We start from the raw sequence: 9,212 nt of genomic DNA on the forward strand, positions 1-9,212 counted from the left end.
TGAAAACACACACTGTTGATGTGATGAAGGCACTTCGCCTCGGCAGCCTTCCTCCAAAGACCCACAAGCCATCTAACCATGAGAAAAACACTAGACAAAGCCAGTCTGAAGGGCATTGTACTCCACAAATGTCATCAGAAAGAAGGAAAGTCTGAGAAACTATCACAGCCAAGAGGAGCCTGTATTAGCCAAAATTCTCCACAACGACAGAACCAAAACACTAGGGTGTAAATGTTTGCGTCCTCGCCAAATCTGTATGTTGAAATCCTAACCCTCAAAGATGATGATATTTGGATGTGGGGCCTTTGGAGGTACTTAGGTCATGAGGGTTGAGGCCGCACGAATGGGATTAGTTTTCTGAAAAAAGAGACCCTGCAAAGATCCCTTGTTCTCTTCACCATGTAAGGAGACGATGTGAACCAGGAAGGCCCTCACCAGAGCATGACCACATGACCATGCTGATGTCTTGATCTCAGACTTCCCAGCCTCCAGCACTATAAACAATAAATTTCTGTTGTTTAGAAGACACACAGTCCAGTCTGAGGTATGAATACCAATCTGAATAGACTAAGCCTACACACCACACACACACACACACACACACACACACACTCATACTCACACAAATGAATTAATTATAAAGAATTGGTTCCTACAATCATGAAGGCTAGCAAGTTCAAAATCTGCACAACCAATACATGTCCCAGTTCAAGTCCAAAGGCTGCCAGACTTCTGTAGAACCAGGAAGAGCTGATGTCCCAGTTCAAAGGTTGTCAGACAGAGGAAATTCTATGTTACTTGGGGGAGAGTTACCCTTTTGGTGTGTTCAAGCCCTCAACTGATTGGACGAGGCCGACCACATTGGGAGGCCAATTTGCTTTACTCAGTCTACTGCTTTAAATGTTCTTCTCATCCAAAAGCACCCTCACAGAAACACCTAGTTGGTTTGTTCTGGGGTTTCAGCCCAAAAAACAAACAGGAAAGCAAAAATAAAACCATCCAAACAAAAATACCCAGAATAATGTGTGCCCATTAAATTAACTATCACAGAACCTAGGGAAACATGATGACAAAATGTAATGTGGTCTCCTAAGTAGGATCCTATAACTAAAAATGACATTAGGCAAAAGTAAGGAAATCTGAGTAAAGTACAGATTTTATTTAATAATAATGTATCAATATTGGTTTATTGATTGTGACAAATGGACTATACTAATGTAAATTGCTAGTAATAGAGAAAACTGCATGAAGGATGTATGGCAACTCTGTACTAATTTTGAAATTTTCCTGGAAATCTAAAATTATTCTAAAATAAAAAAATATATTTAAAAAGACGATCTGTTGATGAGTGATGTCAATAAAGGATTCCTGGACAAGGGTGGCTTTTGAAATAGATATTTTGATTGCAGGTGGGCACACCAGAATGTGGAAGCCCTTGAATGTCAGACTGGAAAGCTTTTATGCATGAATGTCTTCATGAAGATTTAGATAAACAGATCAGAGAAAGAGTGGGGATAGGGAAACCAAAGAGATTATTGCTGGGTCTAAGGGAAGGTAAAGAGGGATCCAATATGGTGCCAACTGTGGAAACAGAAAGGAGCTAGTGGATTTGAGAGACACCCAGGAGTGAATCGATGGGATTTAGGAGCAGACTGGATATAATGAAAGATCCAAAGGCTTTTAAAGGATTTTTCAAGGATATTAGCTTCAGAGGCTTGAAGAATGTTGGTGACCAAAATGAAGGCAAGACAAGACCAAGAGCAGATTGAAGGAAGAACAAAAGTTTACATTTGCATTATCCTCAAACTATTCTGGACAGGACATCTGGAAGCACTTGGAAAATACACATGTGGTATTTGGTAGGGTGCCTCTGGTTAGAGATAGAGGTACTGGAGTCCTTGTCAGAGGTGGGAAACAGCTGGAGTCCTGGACATAGAAGACTCTGCTCAAAGGATGGGGAAGAAAGAAGGTTAAAGACACAGCACTGGAGGACACCAAGGGAGAAGGGGAAAGAATGTAGAAACCAGAGGACTTTAGGAGGTCAGAGGAGAAACAATGATGTGACTGAAGTTCAGTACAACCCACCTTCCCACTCCTTGCAGAAACAAAGTAAAAGAAAACCAACAGCCCTGTAAAACACACTGCAATTGATCAATCTAAACCAAAAAATCAGGAAAGAAGTTAAAACCTACTGGGAAGTCTTTTACTGTTAAGTAAAAATGACCAGTGAGGTGTGGTTAACAAACTGAATGCAAGGCAAGAAAAGATTTCGGGGATGGGGCAGTTTTTGATGTAAAAAAGGGGAAATCACAATAATGATCTAGACCTGTAAGTCACAGATGAAATAAAGACTGAATCATAGAATTAAGGGTACCTTTATATTTAAAGAATAGACAAAATTTATTGTCTTATCCTAATATAGAAGTTTGTTATTTACTTGATATTCTTTTTTTTTTTTCATTTTTTTAACGTTTATTTATTTTTGAGACAGAGAGAACAGAGCATGAACAGGGGAGGGGCAGAGAGAGAGGGAGACACAGAATCCAAAACAGGCTCCAGGCTCTGAGCTGTCAGCACAGAGCCCGACGCGGGGCTCGAACTCACGGACCGTGAGATCATGACCTGAGCCGAAGTCGGACGCTTAACTGACTGAGCCACCCAGGCGCCCCTTACTTAATATTCTTAAGAGAAAAATGGTATTAAACTAATGGTTTAAAGCATGATTTCTTTTTTTTTTTTTTTTATTTTTTCAATGTTTATTTATTTTTGGGACAGAGAGAGACAGAGCATGAACGGGGGAGGGGCAGAGAGAGAGGGAGACACAGAATCAGAAACAGGCTCCAGGCTCTGAGCCATCAGCCCAGAGCCTGACGCGGGGCTCGAACTCACGGACCGCGAGATCGTGACCTGGCTGAAGTCGGACGCTTAACCGACTGCGCCACCCAGGCGCCCCTAAAGCATGATTTCTAACATCTGTACTTCAAGAGAGAAAAAATGACACATAGCCTATACCAGATAGAAAACAAATTGCACAGCAGAGAAGAAAAAGAAGGAAACAATGCTTTAATATGCTTTAGTAGGCATCAGACATTGCGGTACCTGGATCCTTCAGTCAGTTAAGTGTCTAACTTCAGCTCAGGTCATAATTTCACGGCTTGTGAGTTCAAGCCCCGTGTCAGGCTCTGTGCTAACAGCTCAGAGCCTACAGCCTGCTTTGGAGTCTGTGTCTCCCTCTCTCTCTCTCTTTAAAAAATAAATAAGCATTAAACTTTTTCTTTTAAATAGGCATCAGATGTATAGAAAACCTAATCATTTGACTAAGTGTGAGTTAATCAACACCATTAAAATGCAAAAATATCAGATGAGGCTAAAAATGCTAGTCGAAAGGAAAATGAAATATTGTAACACAGAAAAGTTAAAAAAATAAATACACTAGCAAAAATGTAAAATGTAAAATTATTTGTACACAGGGTTGTTCACCATGACGTTAATAATACCAAAGGAATACAAACACCCAATGTCTACCACTGTGACACCTGTTGGGTGATCTGTGCCACATCCACACAGCATAGAACTGTGTGCCCTTCGGGCCTTTGATGGTATATGGAAGGTCTCTCTATCCTGCCATGGAGATGCTGCCAGGACACACGGCTGTAGTAGTCATTTAGGTGTTCTCTCTCTCCAGACAATGGCGGGAACGCACTTCCATGCCCACTTGGATTTGCTTTTGCCAATTCAATGTCAGTGGAAGCATCATGCCTCACCCCTGTGTGGAGCTGTTGCCTGGAACGGTGTTACTAGCCTTTCTTTCCTTTCCGCTGAGCCCACACAATGTTCCAGATGGTAGTTGCTCCTTTAGCTTGGGTCCCAAAGTCAGGATGACAGTGACACAAAATAGGGTTCCTAGCTGGAATGGCAAGGGGCATGTAACATGAGTGAGACATAGATCTTTGTTGCATAAAACCACTGAGATTTTTGTGTTAGGGTGTTGCTGCAGCTTAACACAGTATCTTGACAGATAGATCAACTTGTAAACAGAAGTAGGGTGCTATGGTTAAAAAAAAAGTGGGAGGTGATACTGTCTTAAGGCTCAGCTGTAAAGGGTTTGGAACCTGAGTAGAAGCTGGAAGGAGGGGGATCCATACTATGCAGTGGTAAAATGCCTGGTCACATTTGGACCAAGAAGATAATGGGTAGAGAAAGGTCTTCCAGAGGTTAAAGTCAAAGAGTCATAAAAACAATGGAGCCCCAGAAAAGTCCTACTCAAGAAGCAGCCCCAGGGTAGAGGTCCTCAGACAACTGCCCGGTGGTATGCCAGAGTTGCTGTAAAGATTGCTGTTCGTCCCGTTGGTCTACTTCCCAAATGGGAATGTCCACCAAGACAATCTTACTCCATCCTGTCGGGGTGTGTTGTTACTGTGTGTGGACAGACGGTCAGATGACTTGTTAAGTCTCTGGATCCAGGAAATGCATCAAATGTGAATAGATAACAACCACTTTCAAGAACTATTTAATACGTAAATATAAGCATAATATGAACCATTAAAAATGAAATATATTCCTATTCCATAACCCAGCAATTTCACTCCTATATAAAAAACTTAAGAGGGCATATAATCAACAAAAGATATGTACAAAAATGTGTATAGCATCTTTATCCATGATAATCCAAAATAAAATAACAGTCCAAATGCTCATCAATAGAATGAATAAATAAATTGTGGTATTTATACAATAGAATGGTATTTAACAATATACTACCTAACAACACACTGTTGAATGAAAGGAGCCAAACATAAAAGATTATATACTATAGGATTCTATCTATACAAAGTTCAAGAACAGACAAACTATATTGATAGAAATGAGAATAATAGCTATCTCTGTGTTGGGAAAGGGGCACAAAGAAACCTTTCAGGGTTCTGGAAGTGTTCTGTTATATATCAAGAACAAAATTTCAAATAAAATAAAATATGAACACACACTCTCTCTCTCTCTCTCAAAAATAAATAAACATTAAAAACAATTTTTAAAGGGGTGCCTGGGTGGCTTAGCCCATTAAGCAATTCACCTCAGTTCATGTCATGATCTCATGGTTCATGGGTTTGAGCCCCACGGTCAGGCTGTGTGCTGACAGTTCAGAGTCTGGAGCCTGCTTCAGAATCTGTGTCTCCCTCTCGCTCTGTCCCTCCCCCATTCATGCTCTGTCTCTCTCTCAAAAATAAACATTTATATGTATATATATAATATATATATCATATATATATAAAATAATATATATTATATAATATATACATGATATATATAATATACATATATATATACACATATGATATATATGATATATATATATATAGAATATATATGTGAAATATATAGATATATATGATATATATATATATATATATAGAAGCCACATCTGGATCCAGTGTAGAGACACACACCTGACCCTTGGTGTAGGGCTACCACCAATCATCCCAAAGAGTCTGACTTGGAGATGAATGCCAGGAATGCGTAGCATCCTCAGGTTAGACAAGCATATTTGTATGCAGGGAAGAATTGGAACCAAGTACTTACTGCCAAGAAAAGTGGACTGTGATAGTTATTATGGCTGTTCACAGGTGTGCTGGCTTTCTCTCTTCCCCAGCATATAATAAAAGCGCACTTCTCTGAAATCAGCTATGGCCACAATTTCGACAGCCAATGAAGTGTGTGGTAGTGAGTCCTCTGAAAACCAGTGTGGACTCTGCCACGTTCCCTTCCCTCCGCAACAGTCCAGGGAGAGCTGCTCTCTCAGCTTAGGCCGGAGGGAGCCCACGGTGGCAGCAGAGCCCCAGCCCCCCGAGGGGGACACGGACTGTGAGATGCAAAGTGAACTGTGTTTCAAACCACTGAGGTGTCAGTGCTGTACCCAAACCTACACATAGACCCCAGCCTATCCTGGTAGGTAACAATTGTTAGGTACAAAAAGCAAGTGGTAGGCAAACTGCTTTTCTGTATCTTAATATGAAAGAAAGGGAAGGAATAGGAATAGATACATATATTTGCTGATATTTTCAGAAAGAAAACAGTGGAAGAATACCAATTTTTAAGAAATCACTCATAATGAAAAGGAGGAAAGAGGTAAGAAGACATGGAGAGAAGCCAGACTCCTTTGACTGTACCTTAGTATACAGTTCTCACTTCTGAATCATGTAATTATCTTCTGTATTCAAAATATAGAAGTAAATCATGAGAAGGGGCCCTTGTGGTGATGGAACTGTTCAGTATCTTGATGGTGACAAAATTATTTAGAGCTAAACATACACACACACACACACACACACACACACACACACAAGTGCAAGGAAAACTGGCAGAAGCTGAACAAGATCCGTGGATTGGATCAATGTTGATATTCTGGCTGTGATGTTATACTATGGTTTTGCAAATGTTACTGTTGGGGGACACTGAGTAAAGTGTACGCATGATCTCTCTGTACTATTTCTTACAACTGCATGCAAATCTATGACTATTTCATTAAATATCAAAATACACCAAGAAGAATAAAAAACATTCCCTGACTATGAAATTGTATCAAATGATTCAGTTGTATCTCAAGTTAGTGATATAATCATATAAAGAACAATATTATTTCAAATAACTTTAGAACAAATATTTTGATTGCATATTGTTAGTGAAACGTGTCATAAGGGCAAATTAAGCTATGAAGAAGTCTTTTTTTTAAGGTTTTATTTTTAAGTAATCTCTACACCCAACGTGGGGTTAAAACTCACAACCCCGATATCAAGAGTCACATGCTCTGCCAATCGAGCCAGCCAGGTGCTCCAGCTATGAAAAAATCATAACTTCATTCAGTAATGTTACTATCATTATAAAGTGGTATGGCTATAGCTAAATTGTAAGCTAAAGCAAATAAGTAACTATGTTAATACTGTTAGGAACTAAGATTCTCAGCATTCTGCAACAGAGTTGCAAGTATAAAATTAAAGAAATAAAAGTCCTGTAACACTGCATTCAAAATGAAAATAACACTATAAAGTCATTAGTATTTTCCTGTTAAAAGCAGTACATCTCTTAGTTTTTTTCCATTTAAAAATCCTGAAGGCAGTGACAAGTTGGGAGCAATGAGCACCCCAAGTAAACAGATCAGGACCTCTAAATGCCATTCACTCTGGGGATAGACTGCAGTAACATCACAGCTTCCCCCGGTATTCGCAAGCTCGAGTGTTTCCCTTTGAGTCTAGGCTTGGCCATGTGACTTGCTTTCACGGATGGGACACTGGCAAAGGTGATGCAAGCAGAGGCTGAAAAGCATGTTCTCCTTAAGATTTACTCTCTTGCTGCTCTTGAGAACTCTGTGACCACCAGCATATGAAGAAGCCCCCCACAAACTGACTGGATGAAAGAAATATGGTCTGTCTGCTCCTGGTGTCCTAGCCTAGTGCCACCAAAGGCCTACCATGGGAGCAGAACCAGCTACATAAATTTCAGGGTTAGAAAAAAGTGAAAATGAGGGGCCCTTTCTTTAAAACATATTAATTTCAAAACTGCAACAGATCTCTGGGGCCAAGGATGAGGCCCTTCAGAGCATGGGGCTCTGTGTGCCTGAATAGGTCACAAACCCAGCCCTACATGTGAATAAGGCCATCCTCGATCCTCTAATTATCTGCATTGTTTACGACAGATGTATGAGAGGGCTCAGCAGAGACAACATGAGCAGTCCCACACAACCCACAGAATCATGAGCTAAAAAATTGGTTGGTTTCAGCCACTTGGTTTTGGAATGGTTAAATGCACAGCAGAAGCTACATGGCCTAAACACCAATGTCTAAAATATTACGAACTAATGTCTAAAGAACATAAAAAAAAAAAAAACCTAGAATTAATACTGAAATCTAGTTAATATTATCCAGAATGAAGTGTTTAAGGGAAGTGTATGGTATCTGCAACTTACTCTGAAATCCATTAGAAAAATAGCAAGGATTGATGGATAGATGGATACATGATAAAAAACAAGTATACTGAAATGTTAATAACCAGTTGAATCCAGTAGGTGGGTATAGATGTTCACTGTACAATTCTTCCAAACTGCCTTTATGTTTAAAAATTCTCAAAACAGGGTGCCTGAGTGGCTCTGTTGGTTAAGTGTCCGACTCTTCATTTCAGCTCGGGTCGTGATCTCCTGGTTCATGTGCTCGAGCCCCGTGTGGGGCTCTGCACTAATAGTGGGGAGCCTGCTTGGGATTGTGTCTCTCCCCCTCTGTCTGCCTCTCCCCTGCTCATGTGCACGAGCATGCACTCTCTTTCTCTCAAAATAAATAAACATTTAAAAAACAAAATCCTGAATAAGAAAGGATGCAAGAGTCAAACAATGATTGAAAAACATATTAAACATTTAAAACACTGTGTAGTTATCCTGATATTCAGGAAATTATTTAAGTCTGGTCACCATTATTGGTAACTAGGGCACCAACTCCATGTTCTAAAAAATGGCCAATAAGGGGGGGGGGATTCCACATCTCCCCTGATTTTCCTGTATGACCAATGTTTATCCTCATTGATAAGGGAAAGTTTATTTACAGGATAATTCCAACTGCTAAGAATGAGTAGATCATAGTTAGAAATCCATCATTTTGCAAGTCCTAATAAAATAATTGATTCAGGCGAAGATCCACCAACAGATGAAACCCTTAGATGATAAGTTAATGGGGAACTTGACAGTGGAAAAATCAGGCTGCTGCTACCTGAACCCACTTATGGGACTTCACATCACTGAGAGCCGGTCAACCACACATCACGTGACTTCTAATGCACTATGTTAAGGACACAGAACAACCTACATATTAATTATGCCAAACACAATTGAGTCTGCATCTAATCAAGCATTAAGGCTAACTTCCTGTTCACATGGGGACAGTGGAACAGAAGGAGGGAACAGAAGGAAATGAATAACAGAAGGAAGTAAAACAAAAATTCAAAACGTGCGGGGTGCCTGGGTGGCTCAGTCGGTTAAGCCTCCAACTTTGGCTCAGGTCATGATCTCACGGTTCCTGGTTTGAGCCCTGCGTGGGGCTCTCTGCGGTCAGCTTCAGATCCTGTCTCCCTCTCTCTCTGCCCCTCCCACACACATGTGCGCACAGACCCTCTGTCTCTCTGTCTCTCTCAAATATAAATAAACATTTTTTAAAAATTCAAAGTGTGAGGGGCGC

The sequence above is a fragment of the Lynx canadensis genome, chromosome A2, assembly GCF_007474595.2.
Source record: "Lynx canadensis isolate LIC74 chromosome A2, mLynCan4.pri.v2, whole genome shotgun sequence".
Taxonomy (NCBI): domain Eukaryota; kingdom Metazoa; phylum Chordata; class Mammalia; order Carnivora; family Felidae; genus Lynx; species Lynx canadensis.